The 20,342-nt window shown below is 43.7% G+C and overlaps 1 protein-coding gene across 5 annotated transcripts in view; it reads left to right on the forward strand.

Moving 5' to 3' along the window:
- The first annotated feature begins 16,048 nt into the window (after nt 1-16,048).
- Nucleotides 16,049-20,342, forward strand: part of EPN2 (epsin 2) — an 81,399-nt gene continuing 77,105 nt past the window's right edge. For all 5 annotated transcript variants that reach the window (XM_040356426.1, XM_040356427.1, XM_040356431.1 and 2 more), the window contains exon 1: nt 16,049-16,273. The gene's annotated coding sequence lies outside the window, so the exon portion shown is untranslated. The remainder of the gene's footprint in view (nt 16,274-20,342) is intronic.

The following is a 20,342-nucleotide window of genomic DNA, read 5'->3' on the forward strand; positions in this document are numbered from 1 at the left end:
GACACAGCTCCTTTATTCTTGACAGTAGGGTTATATGCCGTCTATCAGAAGAGGACTAGACAGACATGTTAAACAGTTAAAAAAATGTAACAACAGCAAAGCTGAACAGTACCGCCCAGGGAGCAGTCCCTCTGGTTATAACCCCTCACCCTGCCTCATGCAGCTCAGTTCGTCAAATAGCAGTACAAACATAAAAAGGAGGGGTGGGTGCTGTGTCCATCCATGAACTTCAGAGAAAAGGATTTTACGGTGAGTACAAAAATCCTATTTTCTCTTTCGTTCATGGATGGACACAGCTCCAAATATTCTTGACAGTAGGGACGTCCCCAAGCAGTGTAAAAAAAACGAGGGGTGGGCACAGCAAGCAAACCGAATTCCACCCAAAACAAACAGAGCTCCTCGACGGAGGAGTTACAACCTTAAACAGCCGCCTGCAAAACTTTGCGGCCGTAGCAAGCATCCGCAGATGCATGTACATCAACCTTGTAAAACTTAGTGAAAGTGTGAACGGACGACCAGGTCACCGCCTTACACACCTGTGAGACAGACACTTGATGTCGGAAGGCCCAGGAGGCACCTATTGCCCTGGTTGAATGCGCTGTGACAGGAAAGGGAGGCGCCCGCCCCTGTAGGGCATAAGCATGAATCACGATCTGTTTGATCCACCGAGAAATGGTGGCCGACGAGACCGCCAGGCCTTTCTTTGGACCAGTCACTGATACAAACAGTGAATCCGACCTCCGAAACGGAGACGTAGCAGACAGATACACCGGCAGAGCTCGGACCACATCCAAGGAATGTAAAGCAACCTCTTTGGGATGCGACGGTCCAGGACACAAGGATGGAAGCACAATGTCCTCATTTAGATGAAAAGCCGAAACAAACTTACGAAGGATGTGAAAGGAACGAAGGCACGGGAAGGCAGATTGCCGTACAGGTACGTCCATTTAAATTTGTGTGCACGCCCGCCGCGTGTCTGTCGAGTGCGGCTGCAGGTCCCGGGAACTCGACTAAACAAGGCATTCCCCTATTCTGCCTAGTGACACTGTCAGGCCTCGTACACACGACCGAGTTTCTCGGCAAAAACCAGCAAGAAACTTGCTGGGGGAATTTTTGCTGAGGAAACCGGTCGTGTGTACATTTTCGTTGAGGAAACTGTCGAGAAACTCGACGAGCCAAAAAGAGAGCTATTCTCTATTTCCTTGACAGGAATGGAGAAAATTGGCACGTCGAGTTCCTCGACAGCCTAACAAGGAACTCGATGAAGAAAACAATGTGTTTCGCCCGTCGAGTTTCTCGGTCGTGTGTACTAGAGGCTTCACTGATGACCGTTTCTGTGATCGGGAACGGTCATCAGTGACATGTCACGTGTAGCCACGCCCCCTAACAGTAAGAATCACTTCCTAGGGAACACTTAACCCCTGCAGCTCCACCTAGTGGTTAACCCCTTCACTGCCAGTGTCATTTTTACAGTAATCAGTGCATTTTTATAGCACTGATCACTGTAAAAATGACAATAGTCCAAAAATGGTGTCAAAAGTGTGATGTGTCCTCCATAATGTCGCAGTCCCGATAAAAATCGCTGATCGCCACCATAACTAGTAGAAAAAAAAATTATTAATAAAAATGCCATAAAACAGCCCCCTATTTTGTAGAAGCTATAACTTTTGCGCAAACCAATCAATAGACGCTTATTGTGATTTATTTTACCAAAAATATGTAGAGGAATATGTATCGGCCTTAATATATTTTTTGGGGGATATTTATTCTAGCAAAAAGTAAAAAATATTGCATGTTTTTCAAAAATCTTCTTTTTTTTTTTGTATATAGCGCAAAAAATAAAAATCGTAGGGTGATCAAATACGACCAAAAGAAAGCTCCATTTGTGGGAAAAAAAGGACGTCAATTTTGTTTGGGTGCCACATCACAAGGCCGCGCAATTGTCAGTTAAAGCGACGCAGTGCCGAATCGCAAAAGTGGCCCGGTCTTTAACCACCAAAATGGTCCGAGGCTTAAGCAGTTAACATGTGAGGCAACACACTCCTATAACATTTGCAAGTACTCTCTGGTAACAAAATCCATCCTCATTTCTTGATGTCATCGCAGGCAGTGACAGTTTCAAGTCTACAAATTTCACTTACACGATAAAGCATCCTGACAACATTGAGGGCTTTAATAGAAGTAAGAATTACCTGCACAAAGGAAGCCAAAAATATTATAGCCAAGAACTGACTACTGTAACAGGATAAAGTTTATTTTCCAAGTAAAACTTATCCTAAAATAAACCCCCAAATAAGTTTTGTCCTCTATTTTTCCATGCTTGGATCATTAAGCACATTTCCCAGCATGCTTCGGTGTCCATTTCGTGCCATCTTAGTGTATTATCATAAGCCTCTTAGAGTGGAGCACAGATGTGTAAATATATTATGCTGCACTGAGGCCTCTCTGTTTACTACTAATGCGGTGGGTGATGTTCAATGCAACTGAGACATGCACATTGGGGACATGTATGAAAATTGATACAGGCACAAAAGCCAATGTTATACCTAACAAGACACTCTAGTCAAAAAAAAAAAAAAAGTATATATTATCAATGCCCATCCGAAACATTTATGTGGAGCCAGTCTTTGATTTTATCAGCATTTTTTGTAGCCTATATCTGTATCTATATAACTGGTATCAGCCCTTTGTAACCCTCTGTACAGCAGAGCTCAGACTGGGGGAGTGCAGCAAGCTAATTAGTGTTGGAGTTCTCATGTGCTAATAAGGGACGTGCAGGATCTAGCACCCTTGCAAGGTGGAGTGTTTTGTAGACAGGAACCTCCTCCTAGAACTGTGATGGACCATGTCACTCATGTGAGTCACCCACAAAGTATTTAAGGGAGGAGTGCAGTGAGTGAAGGGGGATACAGGCCTCAGAAAAACATAGATGTACAGAATGGGTCTTTTAACTACATACTGGAGGGCACATCTGCTACAAGATCTTCTCAGTCCTGCAGCCAGACCTCCCAACTTTTTCAGATGGGAACGAGGGACACCTATTAGCAAAAGTATGTAGGCATAAGACACACCTCCTGCCACGCCCCCTAAAAGGAGAATTATACAAAGAAAATGATTGGTTAAACTATTATACTGGCTTCTGAAATTTACAAATGCAGCAATTTAGAAATTGGATGAAAGGTTTAGAACTATGAAACACTTTTTGAAAGATAAAAAGTGCATTTTTATATAGAACTATACAGATCAGACCACAATGAGGGACACATGAGGAGGAAAGAGGGACAGAGGGACTTTGTTTACAATCAGGGACAGTCCCTCGAAATCAGGGACAATTAGGAGCTGTGCCTCTAGGGTCAGTGGCATATCCTTAATATGCACAGATTGAGAAGTATTGTCAGCAGAGGCTACCTGTGTTCTCACTTATCCCTTCCCCCACCATGTAATGGGGTTCAACAGAGGTTACCTATGGTCTCACCCCCCCCCTCCCATGTAACAGGACACTTTAATGGAGACCTTGATGTAATGGGGACCATGTTGTAAGGGGGGCTGTGATGAGGACTTTAATGTTAAGAAGGGTCTGATGGTGACTCTGATATAAGGGGGACATTGATGGGGATCCTGGTGTAATCAGGACTCTATTAAAAGGGGGGACCTGATGGGGACCCTGATGTTAGGGGGGCATCTGATGAGAACTCTGATGGGGATCCTGATGTAAGGGTGGCTCTGATGGGGATCCTGATCTTTAGGGGGGTGTCTGATGGGGACTCTGATGTAATGGCAACCCTGTTGTAAGGGGACTTTGATATGGCCCCCGATCTTAGGGGATCTGATGAGAACTCTGATGTAATGGCGACCCTGTTGTAAGGAGACTTTGATAGGGACCCTATCTTATGGGGAATTTGATGTAATGGCGACCCTGTTGTAAGAGGGGCTCTGGTGGGGACCTTGATGTTAGGGTGGCACCTGATGAGAACTCTGATGTAAGAAGGACTCTGATGTAATGGCGACCCTGTTGTAAGGGGACTTTGATATGGACCCCGATCTTAAGGGATCTGATGAGAACTCTGATGTAATGGCGACCCTGTTGTAAGGGGACTTTGATAGGGACCCTATCTTATGGGGACTTTGATGTAATGGCGACCCTGTTGTAAGAGGGGCTCTGGTGGGGACCTTGATGTTAGGGTGGCATCTGATGAGAACTCTGATGTAAGAGGGACTCTGATGTAATGGCGACCCTGTTGTAAGGAGACTTTGATAGGGACCCGATCTTAGGGAGTCTGATGGGGATTCTGATGTAATGGCGACCCTGTTGTAAGGAGACTTTGATAGGGACCCGATCTTAGGGAGTCTGATGGGGATTCTGATGTAATGGTGACCCTGTTGTAAGAGGGGCTCTGATGGAGATTTCAATACTAGGGGGACTTTGATAGGGATTTTTTTCAGTCCATGAATATCTGTAATATATATGCTGTATCCCTGCCAGTTATAAGCCTGTACTGTGTAGAAAAGTGTCTAAATCTCAGGACTGGATGGACAGAAATAAGAACCCTTTTGGCCTTTAAAACACTCTATATACCGTATATACATTTCATCAGCTTATTATGGCGTTTCCCTAGAGTTCAACTCTAATGATGTCTTGTCTATAGAAGGTTACTGGTCCCCAGCTGGTCACTGTGTGGGGAGGCAGAGACAACCGATTAGACAGGTCCCAATAACTGCTGTTCCCCATTGATAAGCCAATAGCAGTTTCCTACTCTTGTCTTCCCACCCTTTGCCCCTCCATGGACATGTAGTGGTCAGCAAGACATCTTAAATGTGATCAGCTTGTGTAGCTATGCGGTTGGGAGGGGTCAGAGGTTGCTGAAAGCTGAAACATCATCTAGAAACTCAACACTGTCAATAGATTAGTGATAGATAGCAGAGCTAGTGATGTGCCCGTGCCACCCTGTGACAGCTGCACAAAGCAATATTTGTTGGCTGAGTCGTTATAATAATAATAATGTAAAGGAGGAGCATTGGCCTATAAAACGTGTTTGGATAAGGCAGAGTAACCTTGGTGAGCGATTCTATAGCAGATGGGGATTAATTCAACAGGCAAGAGCCCAGCACATTCTGAGCATGCGTTGTTCATCATAGACATTTAAAGCCAAAGTTCGCCTTCATATCAATTTTTACGTCTAAAATGTATTTGCGGTGCAATATTTTACAGAACGTCTGTTGTAAAAATAATAATGTAAAGATGTTTCTATCGGCTATCAATTATCAAGGCCCGTTTCACACCAGTGACCGCGCTCTACCGCCATGAAGAGTGCAGTGACGATGTGCCATAAATGACACATTGATCTGTTTGCATTTTCTTTATGTTACAAAATTAAATTTCAATCTTTTTTTAACTTCAGCAGATTATGGTGCGGTGTACTGGATGTGCAACACACTGCATTATGGGGTCGTTCCCACAAGTGCCTATTATTGCTCTGCCTCTGCAAAGTGATCTGCAGCGGACTGCTTTTCAGAGGGCATTTGTCAGGTGGGGAGGAGGCAATGGGGTTGATTTACTAAAGGTAAATCTACTTTGCACTGCAAGTGCACTCATGCCTCGTACACACGACCAGTTTTCCCGTTGGGAAAACAGCCATGGCAGCTTTTGGCCGGGTACTGGCCGTGTGTATGCTCCATGGAAGTTTTCCCGTCAGGAAAACCGATGGGAATCCTGGCAGGAAAAATGAGAACATGTTCTCTTTTTTCCTGCCGCGATTCCCGGCAGTCTTTTTCCCAGCAGTTTTCTTGGGAAACACTGCAGTGGAGCATACACATGGCCGGGATTCCCACAGTTTCCCTGATGGGAAAACCTCTGGTGTGTACAGGGGGAAAGTTACCGAGCAGGTTCTCGGTTTTTCCCCGGCTGACTTTTTACCGACTGGAATCCCGGTCGCGTGTACAGGGCTTTAGAAGTGCAGTCACTGTAGATCTGAGGGGGACATGCAAGGAAAATAAAAAACAGCATTTTTGCTTGTACATGATTGGATGATAAAATCAGCAAAGCTTCTCCTCATTTTTCAATCTACCCCTCAGATTTCCAGCGACTGCCCTTTTTAGACCTCGTACACACGACCGAGAATCTCGTCATTAAAAAAACTTAGTTTTCCTCGATGAGGTTCTTGTCAGGCTTGTCGAGAATCTTGTCAAGCTTTCCCTTGCATACACACTGTCAAGACAAAATCTCGTCGTTCTCAAACGCGGTGACGTACAACACGTACGACGGCACTATAAAGGGGAAGTTCGATTCCACTGGCGCCACACTTGGGGCTGCTTTAGCTAATCTCATGTTACTGCGTGTTAAGTTTAAAGTTTGGTGAGAGACGATTCGCGCTTTTCAGTCTGTTACAGAGTGACGAATGTGCTATCTCCATTACGAACGCTACTTTTACCGAAGGTGTGCTCCCGTCTCATACTTTATTCTGAGCATGCGCGGGTTTCTAAGCATACACACGAACGTGTTTCTCGTCGTAAACCAGCCCGACGATAAACACGACGAGGAAATTGAGACTCCCGACGAGAAAAAAAGAGAGCATGTTCTCTTTTTTTCTCGTCGAGATCCACAACAGTTTTCTCGATGAAAAACATACACCCGACCGTTTTTCTCTGCAAATATGCTCTGCCAGCATTTTTCTTGATGGATTTTGCCGAGGAAAACGGTCGTGTGTACGAGGCTTTATACGCACATGAACTTTAATGGCATTGCAGTATTAGTCCGTAGGTTTCAATATTGAGTTGGCCCACCTTTTGCAGCTATAACAGCTTCAACTCTTCTGGGAAGACTGTCCACAAGGTTTAGGAGTGTGTCTATGGGAATGTTTGACCATTCTTCCAGAAGCGCATTTGTAAGGCCAGGATTGATGTTGCACGAGAAGGCCTGGCTCACAGTCTCCGCTCTAATTCATCCCAAAGGTGTTCTATCAGGTTGAGGTCAGGACTTTGTGCAGGCCAGTCACATTTCTCCACCCCAAACTTGCTCATCCATGTTTCTATGGACCTTGCTTGGTGCGCAGTCATGTTGGAACAGGAAGGGGCCTTCCCCAAACTCTTCCCACAAAGTTGGGAGCATGAAATTGTCCAAAATGTCTTGGTATGCTGACGCCTTAAGAGTTTCCTTCACTGGAACTAAGGGGCCAAGCCCAACAACGGAAAAAACACCCCACACCATAATCCCCCCTCCACCAAATTATTTGGACCAGTTCACAAAGCAAGGTCCATAAAGACATGGATGAGTGATTAAGGGGTGGAGGAACTTGACTGGCCTGCACAGAGTCCGGACCGCAACACTCTAACTGCGGTTTACAGCTTCTAAATGTAAGCGAATATGCATTCAATTTGAAAAAAAATTATATAGTCCAAGTTTTCTTAATGTCCCTGAAAATAAAGATAAGGGTTTATTACTGTTTTAAGTTTGGTATCTATGGCCAAAACGTAAAATAATTTAGGCTGCATTCACATGGTTTGCTGCATTAAGAGGCATCTGCATCCCTCTATGGACTGGTAATCTCCAATACATTACATTTTTGTTCTTAGGTTCAGATACGTTCAGATAAGTTAAACTGTATATCAGGACAAAGGCTCTTTAGGAGCGTGTTCACACCAGCCCCAATGGTCTGTGTGGACTGAATAGGCAAGGCAATTTGCCTTATGTCCTCACCAAAGTGTATTGATGTGTGATGAGAAACAAAAATAGGATGTTGCATTTTTGCTTAGCATGTTGCAATGAGCTGCTGTGCTATGTAAATAGAGTGTACGTTTAAATAAAGTTTAGGTTGGGGGAAAAAAGCAAGCACCCACTGAACAAGCCCTAAAGACTCTGCAAGCACGGAAAAATACGTTCTGACCTGCCAGAAATCCAGTGAGTTCCTAACGATGTTGCCTTTCCTAATCAGTGATAATGCGTCTCCTTCGTAGCAATAGTTGTTGTCTACCTAGGACAGGGAGCATGTTATTAGCAGAATCAGCTAGGCACTGGTAAGCTGCAAAATATGAGATTCTTGTTTTTGGGTTTAGATACACTTTGAAAGAGACGTATGGATTTACAAAAAACAAACACAATTATGGGTAGATTTACTAAAACAAGAGCACACAGAATCTGGTGCAGCTGTGCATGGTAACCAATCAGCTTTTAACTTCAGCTGGCTCAATTAGGATTTAACAATAAAACCTAGAAGCTGATTTGGTGTGCACCAGTTTTAGTAAATGACCCCCAAGCTCACCTAGATAGCTGTAGCATCGATCCGATGGCTGTACATTGACAACCGAAAGATCCAAGACTGCTGATCGCTCAGTTCTTGGGTCCGCTCTGAGCACAGTGGTGACTATCAGTCTTCGCCTCTCTGCTCTGCCCCTCCAGTGCTCACTGGAGCACTGTGCTGTGGAGGGGGTGGGAATGGCTGGCTCATGCTCTTAGCGGCATGCTGAGAGGCTGAGCCAGCTGATGGTAAGGAATCTGGGTTTATCCTGACACTATTGTCGAGATCCTTGCAGCGCCTGGACCGTCTCTGAGTAACGTCAGCGACAGCGGACTTTAGCCTGCTGTTGGCAGAATCTAGGTCATAGGAGTGCAAAACGCAGTGCACTCCTGTGATCCCCAGAAGTAGGACCAGAAAAACTTTGGCCGTACTTCTCCTATAAGCTACATTCAATTTCGAAAACTCAGTCATATGCAAGAAAATTAATTCATGCACATGAGTTGGTGACTGTGGTAAACACAGCTTCACCTTATATATAGTAAGATCAGAAGAGAACAATTAGGCCTAGGTAACAGGGGTGTGTACTATATGTACCTGTGTATCTCTATAGTACATCTGTATGAACGAAGCCTCACTTTGCAAAGTGACCGGGAAAATCAGCCCCGGTGTGCGTAAAATTTTAATCAGAACAAACAAAAATATATAAATAGATGGAATAAAATTGTTGCAGGTGGGACTAGAAGTAAAATCATACTCACACATTTGTAATGAGATTCTCAGGTGACCTCAGTGTTTTTTGACAGTCAGATCACATCTTTGAAAATCTGAATTAAGTGTTGTCATTTTACAATAGAGTGAGCCCATTCACATGGGAGTTAACACACGATACAATTGTTGGCAGGGGATTGTGTGATGACAGACTGTTGTCCTAAAATCTTACCGTTAGTACGCTCCTTTAGACAATTGTTTTTCAATTTTCGGCCAACAAATGTTGCATGACATGCTAGCAAAATTTTCGGCAGACAACGGCTCCACGTCTGATTTTCTGACGGTCAGTACCCAAATCCGTCACACAAAAGTCGAAAGTACAAACACGCATTCTCAAGCACAAGATTAGCAGAAGGGGCCCAAAGGGTGGTGCTCAAGAGCTGAAATTTCTCATAGTACATCACTGCGTTCGTGCTGTCGAGCGACAATTTGCGTACTGTTAGTATGCAAGACAAGATCCTGGCACATGTCCTTTTGACAAAAATCAGACGCTCGGTTGGCCAAAAATTGTATCGTGTGTACGAGGCTTTATTCACACCTGAGCGATCTGCAGTCGCATCTGCGGACACACTTTTTTTTATTTGAGCATTTTTGGAGCAGCACCATTTTTTTGAATGGGCCTCCCTCCACTCTCAAAATTGCACCGTGTTTGGGGTCCTATTAAGATTCACCCGTGATCATAGGTGTAAATAGAGCCTAACATGAGCTAAAATGCACGTTGTCGCAACACATGGCAATGCACCTGCTTTATCTGTGGTGCTTTATTGTTCCATTCATTGAGACGGGACACCTCAGTGCACTGTGCTGTAGAGCTACGGGCACTACATACTACAGGGCAACACAATTCATGTACCCAGATTATGCATTATGTGTTTTCATCATTGTTTACTGCATTGGCAGTCTATTAAACTGGCATAACAAAATGCACGTTAACGCATGCCACAACGCACATCACCACAGTGTGCATTGAGGCCTGATTCACACTTGTGCAGGTTGCAGTTTGCGTATTTCAATACACGCTTTTCATCCATTGAAGTCTATGGAACCAAAAACCAGAAAAAAGTCCCTGGCCCTTTCCATAAACTGCACAAATGTGAACTACATCCATAGGAAACCGTGTTGAATGGACTGTGGTGTATTTCTGAATCCAGCCTAACACACCGCAATGGAAAGTTTAAATGTAGTGAATTATAAACCATGGAACAGCTTGAGAAATGCCCTATTGATTGCAATGGATTTGCAGCATCTGTTGTAAGATCAAACACTTTTTAAGATTTGATCTTTTTACAACATGGAGTTAAAATCAATCTTATAAAGATTTAATAAAGGAGAGTCATAATCCCAAATGAATATTGGGGGCGAATAAAAATAAATGAACGTTACGAAAAATAAAAACATGAAAACGGCAAAAAATAAATAAAAAATACCCAAAACAAAATAAAAATGTAATATAACAGCTCTCTATACCGCACTTGCACTGCTCTTTCCGTAAATCCAGAACCTCTGAAGTTTCAGAGATGGAGAAGGGGGAACCATTTTAATAAGATATGCCATTGCCCCGCCCACCGCGCATCTTAATCATCAACGAATTCCATCACTGCTATAAAAATATGGAAAACATTTACAGGGTGGGTTCTAATATAAAGACCAATATAAATACATTAGGCATTATATTTATTATTCATATAACATTGGGGGTTATTTTACGAAAGGCAAATCCACTTTCCACTACAAGTGCAAAGTGCACTTGAAATTGCACTGAAAGTGTACTTGGAAGTGCAGTCGCTGTAAATCTGAGGGGTAGATCTGAAATGAGGGGAAGCTCTGCTGATTTTAGCATCCAAGCTAAAATGCTGTTTTTTATTCTCCTTGCATGTCCCCCTCGGATCTACAGCGACTGCACTTCCAAGTGCACTTTTAGTGCAATTTCATGTGCACTTTTAACTTGTAGTTTGCACTTGTAGTGCAAAGTGGATTTGCCTTTAGTAAATAACCCCCATTATGTTTATTGTATTTATTTATAACACATTATATTTACCAGCTATAGGTTTGCATGACCTATAGAAGGACAATTATGGAGTAAAGAAATGCAGAGAAATCTGGATCTAAATGATGGACTCCTTTAAATAAAGGCTCATTTTCAGAGCTACATAAATGAATTTGAATTAAGCAGCGTTGACTTAAAAAATACTGAGGAACTACAAGAGCCAGCATAGTATGGTTGCTAAGTAGAAACTACAAGTGCCAGCATTGCACAGCTGCTAAGACAAGTACTGCCATTTTGTACTTGTAAAGACATTTTGTAATGTCTACATGTCGCTTCCATAGCAGTCTCCCTTCTGATTTAATACAATGCATGTGTTATTCATGCAATTCAACTCTGCATGGCGCCTTTATGTTGCGGACTACAAGAGCCTGCATACAATGGCAGATGGGACTTGCAGTTCTGTAACATCTGGCAATCCATTTGTTACCTCCCCTGCTGTGTTGCAATAAAATTCATGTATTGTCATGCAATGTAAACCTGTGTGATGCCATTCTTTCAGCTGCCGTTTATCCTCCCTGGCGGTATGATCATGTCAGATTTTTGACACTGAAAGCGGTACAATGTTTTGCATGGAAGTTCGGTGTTTTATATTGTAGGCTTGTAATTCTAAACACAATAATTGTCTGATGGACGCGTTGTGTCGGATAATCCGACCGTGTGTATGCTCCATCAGACAATTGTTGGTGGAATTAACGACAACAAATGTTGGCTGTTCATGCTCACCAACTGTCTGACAATAAATCCGTTACGTCGGATCATCCGATCGTGTGTACACAAGTCTGTCGGACTAAAATCCAAAGTACAAACACACATGCTCAGAACCAAGGCTAAACATCAAACAACAATAGCAGAAGTTGCCCAAAGGGTGGCGGTAAAGAGCTGAAAAACCACGTGGTTTGATGTATGTTGGCTGAAAATGTTCTGCTGTCTGTATGCAGAACAAGTTCACAGCCAACGCCCTTCGGACCAAGATCCACGGATTTGTCCGATTGTGTGTATGAGGCTTTAGAAATAACTCACTTAAATCTGTCCAAACAAGAGTCTAGTAGACATCCCGGGTATGATAAAGCTTAAAAAGCTAAATCATAAATTATAATATAATAAATAACTATAAATAATCATAACAAATAATAATATAATAAAAATTATTCAATAATAATACAATCAAACCAAAAACACAGAAATGTGCTCAGTTGCAGAATTGTCGCTGTTATTACTTTCAGTGTCTGATGATGAATTTCCCCACAAATCGCTATCGCTCAATTCTGCAAGCGATTCTAAATTATTATCGCTGTTTTCTAGCCGGTCTAAAACCACTTTTGACATAAACTGACACTTTTTGGTTGCTATGGACAATCTCCAGTTTCCAGGCAAAAAGAACAGTATTTATAATCTAAAACTGCATACTGGACAGACCACTAGGGACAAAAGTGATGTGAAATTATTTGATACAATAATGTAATCTGTAAGATCACAGTGTACTGTATATATTGTGTCTTTTATTTTTTGAATTTGACGCCGAGCTCCGTCATCGTGACACTTGCCGGGAACGGAGCTCGGCACTGTGAATCGAGCGAGACACGGCGGCTCGCACACACAGCGGGGAGACATTGCAGGATCCATGAACAAGGTAAGTAAGCAGTACATGGATCCTGCGATGCGATCCCGAGTGTGGCTCGGGGTTACCGTTTTTGGTACAGAAAATTCACCCCGAGCAAGACTCGGGAATATCGCCAGGGAGGTTAAAGAGGAAGTAAACCATCTCGTCCCAAAAAAAAAAAAGACAACCTGCAAGACAAAGGCATAATGAGCTAGTATGCATAGCATACTAGCTCATTATGAATTACTTACCTGAGATAGAAGCCCCCGCAGCGGCCCTCGTTCGCCGCCGCCATGATATCTGGAGTGACTTCCGGGTATTGCGCTGTGACTGGCCGGAGCAGCAATGACGACACTCCAGCGCATGCGTGCGGGAGCCGCCACTAACAGCATGATGCCGTCAGTAGCGGCACTCTCAGTGCGCCTGCTCCGTAGACATCGGTGACGCTATTTTTTGCAAATAGGTTTAGGAGATATTTCTTGCACTTACAGGTAAGCCTTAGGCCTCGTACACACGAAACCAGCAAGAAACTTTTTTTTTGCCGAGGAAACCGGTCGTGTGTACACTTTTCAACGAGGAAACTGTCTAGGATCTCGTCGAGCCAAAAAGAGAGCATGTCTTCTTTTTCCTCGACGGGAATGGAAAAATTTGGCTCGCGGAGATCCTCGACAGCCTAACAAGGAACTCGACGCGCAAAACGATCTGTTTCGCCCATCGAGTTTCTCGGTCGTGTGTACGAGGCTTGAATCTAGGCTTACCTGTAGGTTAAAGTGGTTGTAAAGAGTTTACAACCACTTTAACTACAAGAACCTGCATGAAACGGCAGCTGGGACCTGTAGTTCGATAAAAGCTGGCAATCCACATATTGCTCCAACAGCCTTTTTTCTTACTGATTGCAATGGGGAAGATTTACTAAAACTGGAGAGTGCAACTCTGCATAGAAACCAATCCGGTTCCAGGTTTTATTGTCAAAGCTTAACTGAACATGATGAAGTTAGAAGCTTATTGGTTACAGCTGCACCAGCTTTAGTAAATCTACCCCAGTGTGTTGTTAATTCATCGAATACATCTCTAGCTGGTGCCATCGCTCTGGGTTCTGTGGAACTACAAGAGCCAGCACTGAACAGCAGCTCTGTAGTAGGCAGCTGCCAATCCACATGTTGCTTCAACCGCCTCCTCCTTCTCTTGTAAGGGAATGTATGTACAACTCACACCATGCAACGTTGGTCAATGCCACTGGTCCAGATGTTGAAGAACTACAAGAGCCAGGCTGGAATGACAGGTGAGACTTGTAGTTCAATAACATCTGGTTATCCATATGTTGCTTGCACTTCTGATGCTGCCTGCTACAACAAAACGCATGTATAATTCATACCATACATCTTTGCATGATGCCATTCTTCCAGCTGCTGTGGAACTACAAGAGCCAGCATAAAATGGTAAGCTAGGATAGCTGGCAATCAACATGCTGCATATAGTGGGGGTTATTTACGAAAGGCAAGTGCAAAGTGCACTGAAAGTGCACTTGGAAGTGCAGTCGCTGTAAATCTAAGGGGAAGATCTGCTGATTTTGTCATCCAATCATGTGCCAGCTAAAATGCTGTTTTTTATTTTCCTTGCATGTCCCCCTCGGATCTACAGCGACTGCACCTCCAAGTGTACTTTGCACTTGTAGTGGAAAGTGGATTTGCCTTTCGTAAATAACCCCCACAGTGTTCTTATGCCGCCTGCTGCAATACAATGGATGTGTAATGGATTGAAATACAATGCATATGTAAATCAAACAATGACATACCTCCAGCTGATGCGGAACTACAAGAGCCAGTATAGAGTAGTAGCTGCCTAGGACATTTCGTTTTGTAACAGCTAGCAATCGACATGTTGCATGTACAATAGTCTTATGCCGCGTACACACCATCACTTTATGTGATGAAAAAAAACGACACTTTCTGTGAAGTAAAAAATGACGTTTTTGAAACTTCAATTTTCAAAGACGAAGTTGCCTACACACCATCGTTTTCTCACAATGTTCTTGCAAAGCGAGGTTACGTTCCACCACGTTTTACCATTGAAGCTTGCTTCATAAGTAGCTTCTGGGCATGCGTGGATGAAAAAACGTCTTAGAAGACGTTTTTTGCTACACACGGTCAATTTCTGTGAAGTAAAAAGTGCACTTTTGAAAAACGACACATAAAATTGAAGCATGCTTCAATTTTTTTTGGTCGTTTTTTACAAGACATAAAACGACGTTTTCCCCCACACACAGTCAATTAAAGTGACGTTTTTAAAAACGTCATTTTTTTTCATCACATAAAGTGATGGTGTGTACGCGGCATTATGCCTCCCTTGCTGAAATACAATGCATGTGTAGTTGAAACAATGGGGTTGGTTTAACTAAAGGCAAATAGACAGTTACAGTTGCCCTCTGCAATTGCAGTTCCTCCAGGGCTTAGTAAATGAGGTAAGGTTTCACTTTGCAAAGAATATCCAATCACGTGCAAGGAAAAAAAAACATTATTTCTGATTGCACATGACTGGATGATGGAAGTCAGCAGAGCTTCTGATCATTTACTAAGCTCTGGAGCAACTGCACTTTTCAAAGTGGGCAGTCTCTTTGTCTTTCGTAAATCAACTCCATAGCCATCCCTCTGGTTGCTGTGGAACTACAAGAGTCAGTAGAGAATGTAAGCTAGGACTCCTGTTACATAACAGCTATTAGTCATCCTATTGCATCTACACTATTCTGATGCCCCTCTCCTTCCTGTAATACAATGTATGTGTGGTTTGAACAATGTCATCCCTCTGTGGCTGCTGTGGAACTACAAGAGCCAGTATAGTACGGTAAGCTAGGACTTCTGTAACAGCTAGCAATCAATATTTACATCTATAATATTCATATTTCCTCTTGCTGCCGTGTAATGTGTTTTCAATGCAAACAAGGCCATTACTCCAGCTGCAGTGGAACTACAAGAGCCAGCACAGAGTAGTAGCTAAGGCTTGTAGTCCTGTACCAGTTAGCTATGGCCATGTGGCTTCCAACCCCCCCCCCCCCCCCCCCCTGCTGTAATACTAATCCTGTGTAACTCATGCAATGCAACCTTTTGTGATGCCACCATGCTGTGGAACTTCAGGAGCCTGCACCCCCATCAGATTGTGGCTGTCAGGGCATGCTGCCCACTGTAGTTCCCAACACCTGGAAGTCCTCCCCTGTTGCAGTCTTGCAGTAGATGATGATAGTTACTTGTGTAATGAGTGACACTCGGCAGTCAGGAACACACCCCCCCCCATCCCTCCTTCATCATCATCCTCCTCTCCCTTCCTCCTCCCTCACTGCTCTCCCCCTCCCTTCCTTGCAGGCTCTTGTTTCTCTCTCTCTCCCTCCTCCCTTCTCTCCTCCCCTCCTCATCCTTTCCCTGGCTGCTGCTCTGCTCACATCTCCCTGCCTGCTCCAGGGCTGCACAGACACCCGATCTGCTGCTGTGATCCCTACTGCCAGAGCCTGCCCCCCTCTGTGCACTGCCACCCTAAGCTGCCAGGGGTGGGGGGAGAGGACCACCCTCCCTGCCCCTACTGCTGCCCTCTGATCCCCCCCCCCCCCCGCAGGAAGAAGACTTGGAGCCCACTGGGGTGAGTGTGTGTCTCTTTTTCCTATTTAGGGTGTGCTGTTTACATCTGGAGGAGTGGAGGGGAGATCAGCCTATACACCGCCTTCCAGCCCCTGTGCCCACTCTTTCTCATCCCTGGGCCCTGTTGCATGAGATGTCTGCAGGAAGAGGCCTCTTCTTTTTTTTGGGTGTGGGATCACCCCCCTCCAACTCCTCCACCTATTTATTTACTTAAGCCCCAAGGGCTTGAATTAAGGCGCTCCCCCGTCCCTCCATCCCGTTTGCAGTCAGAGAATTTCGGTGGGCAGAGTATCTTGGCATCTCTGGTTATAATAACCTCCCTTCCCCAAAATACCTCTTGGCACACTATTGTGCTTGTACTGCAAGCTGCTGGATACGGCACCTCTTACACATGGAAACCACCCCACCCTGTGCCCACGGCGTGCCGCTAGTGCCCACCCACACTGGCTATGGAGCAGAACCCTACGTCTGTTTTTATTGTTCATTTTTTGTGTTTTATTATTATTTTCTTTAAACTTTACAAACTGCTGGGAAGAGATTGCAGGAGACCCCTTTGCACTTTTGTTACTTGCGGTGTGGGGGGAGGAAGTGGGTAGGAACTTTTTGGGATAGGGTAACACTTAGGACTTGGTATCAGAAAGCATTGTTGAAAGGGGACTTAGATGACCCCTTTTCCTCCCCCATCCCCCCCACCACAGTTTGGCATTTTTAAGCTCTTTAACTTCTTTTGTGCTGCGGAGACCACCTGACCATTGGGATTTGTCTCTTTTCACCTCTTGAACTTCATTCATTGACCTTTCAAAATGTTTTCCAATGAATGGTGACCACACACCTATCAATGAGATCATACAATGAACCCAATCGAAGAAAAATAACAAAAACTAAATAAAGAGCCATTCGATCGATTTAGTTCTTGATGGAGAGTTGACCGGCCGAGGTGGAGTTTTGCTGATCACTTCTGAAGCATTAAACAAATATCTGTGTAGTGGTCGGAGAACGAGTCGTAATATAGATCAATTAAATATAAAATATTACATTTTGACAGATCTTTCACATTTATAAATGACAATTTTATATCTTAAGTCAAAAATAATGTATGTGTTGCATTGGATTGGATGATGAATCGCTTGTTTTTGATTGCTCGAGCCCAAATTGATTACAAAAAAATTATAGCTACATCTGGGGTTGGTTTACACCAGTCCACATGCATTATGCACCATTTAACGCGTGCGCATTGGTATGCTATGTCTAGGGGCTCATACTTATTTTCTTTCTTTTTTTACTTTTGCGTTGACATGCGGTGTAGAGTGTTGCGTACACAGTGCACCTCAACACAGGGTTATAGTGTGAACAAAGCACATAGAGAACAATTGTTTTCTATGCTCCCTTGCGTTGAGCCTGCGCAGCTCAGCGCACCCGCTGTGAACGAGCCCTTACGCCTTCCTTTATACGGATTTGATTCTTGCAAATCGAAAAGCCGCAGAACCTGCTTGCTATTATTTTCGTAAGCACAAATACTTCCGCCGGGAGTGCCTTCCAGGCTGGTATATTTAGTTTGCAAAAACAATCAGTTGTAACTTTTTTGTTTTAAGTGGGAATTATCAGACTCATTGTATGTTATCAGACTCATTGTATGTGGAAGCTCCTGCGACAGTGGTTACGAAAGCTGGGCGTGCTGACATTTTTGTGCCGTGGGTAGGGTTCCAGACTTAGAAGCAATTTATAATCGCATCTTTTTTGGTATGCTGTTTTTTCGAGAGCACATGGATGGGCTCGTTTGTAAACATTGGGGGGCAGATTCACGTAGAGCGGCGTAAAATTGTGCGGGCGTAACGTATCTGATTTACGTTACGCCTCCGCAATTTACACGGGCAAGTGCTGTATTCTCAAAGCACTTGCTCCGTAAGTTTTGGCGGCGTAGCGTAAATCGGCCGGCGTAAGCCCGCCTAATTCAAATTTGGATCAGGGGGGCGTGTTTTATGCAAAACTACTGTGACCCAACGTGATTGACGGTTTTTCGGAACGGCGCATGCGCCGTCCGTGGAATTTCCCAGTGTGCATTGCTCCAAAGTACGCCGCAAGGACGTCATTGGTTTCGACGTGAACTTAAATGACTTCCAGCCCCATTTACGGACGACTTACGCAAACGACGTAACTTTTTCAAATTTCGACGCGGGAACGACGGCCATACTTAACATTGCGCCTCATATAGCAGGGGCAACTTTACGCCGGGAAAAGCCTAACGTAAACGTCGTAACTTTACTGCGTCGGCCGCGCGTACGTTCGGGAATTCGCGTATCTAGCTAATTTGCATACTCAACGTGGAATTCGACAGAAACGCCACCTAGCGGTCAAAAAAAAATGCAGTTTAGATCCGATGGCGTAAGAGACTTACGCCTGTCGGATCTAATGGATATCTATGCGCAACTGATTCTAAGAATCAGTCGCATAGATACGACGGGTCAGATTAGGACTTACGACGGCGTACATGGCGCTGCGCCGTCGTAAGTCCTTTGAGAATCTGGGCCTGGGTTCATATTAATATAGAGATGAAGAAATATGCATTATCCAAGCCATTTGTTTACATTCCCAGCATACTCTGCTCAGGATAACTACTGCCCAACTGTCTAAGATGATGGCTTAGTCCAGTGATGGCGAAACCTTGGCACCTCAGATGTTTTGGAACTACATTTCCAATGATGCTCATGCACTCTGCAGTGTAGTGGAGCAACATGGGTGAAATGGGATCGGGTCCTGTCGGTTGGAGTGTCGTTAAGCTGTCGTGGATGTGATGGAAGGTCGTAAACGGTGGTGACCGTTACAATGGGAAATGTAGTTTCAAAACCTCTGGGGTCCCAAGGTTCGCCATCACTGGTCTAGTCCATTGGGGTTGACACCACCAGAAAAGCTGGCCACCACAAGAATTTATTCTGATTCCTGTGAAATCTAAAAAGCTGTGTGGAAAATGGTTGACCAAACATTAATGCAACCACTGTTCTGATGTTTGACAGCCTCAGGTGGCGATTGGCACAATACAATAGCCAGTAGGGGAGAGTTGTCCATCCACGCGGAGTCGAGTGATTTAGAATGTAGAATTTTGTTAGTTACGAGACAGAATCCAAATCTCTTGCATGCCAATTCCATGGTGCCTTCATGGACTCATCAAATTTTGAATGACTTTTTCATTTGAGTACCATGTTATTGTATCAATTTTTGGAGAGCAAACATTCTACTTCATTGTGAACTTTGACAAGTGCATGCGCATAAGACTTGTTACTATTTTTCTCAGTAGTGAATCCAGTATTAAGAAATTAATTCTCTCTCATTGGATTGAACATACATTTTCATCCTTTTTTTTCCCCCTAGTTAATACCAATTGTCAAATTGTCCTCTGTAACTTCTAGATAATCAAAGAAACGTCCTGAAAAACAACTATTTTTTTTACAAAATTCTACAGGTGTAAGGCCTGTTTTAGGCATAAGATAAAGATAGATGTACAAAAAAAATAGATGCAAAAAGGCAGGGAAAAGATACAATTGGAATTCCGATATCCTACAGAAAGAGGAGAAGCTTTTGGTTGAGCACACGTGTTTACAGCCTTCAATGAAAGATTTCCAAACTTCATCCTGGCAATATGCTAACCACATATGTTACAGTTTAAATGTACAATTTTGTTTAAACTGGCCATATATGTCACAGTCTGGCTGTACTAACACTGTACAATCTCCTTTAGATTTTCAAAATCTAGTCAATGGGAGGTTCTATCTAAACAACCCATTCAGTTTTGTATTCAGCAACATGTTAGCTTACTGGTGGAGTGTGGTAGGGCAGCCCCTGGATTCTTGTATGACTTGAAAACTCCATTATTAAGACCCCCCTGCCATAAAACCTGAAGTAGGAGTTTTTTTTTTTCTGTCCACCTCTATGGTAGATCTAAAAGAGACTGTATAATCAGATTGTGATGTGTATTGCCAGCTTAAGAGCTACGAACACCTATGTCGTGCAAGGGCCTGTCTGACTGCATACAACCTGCATGAATTCTCTAGGTACGGGATTAGACAAAGATTGTA

This window comes from Rana temporaria, chromosome 6 (genome assembly GCF_905171775.1).
Source record: "Rana temporaria chromosome 6, aRanTem1.1, whole genome shotgun sequence".
In the NCBI taxonomy this organism is placed as follows: Eukaryota; Metazoa; Chordata; class Amphibia; order Anura; family Ranidae; genus Rana; species Rana temporaria.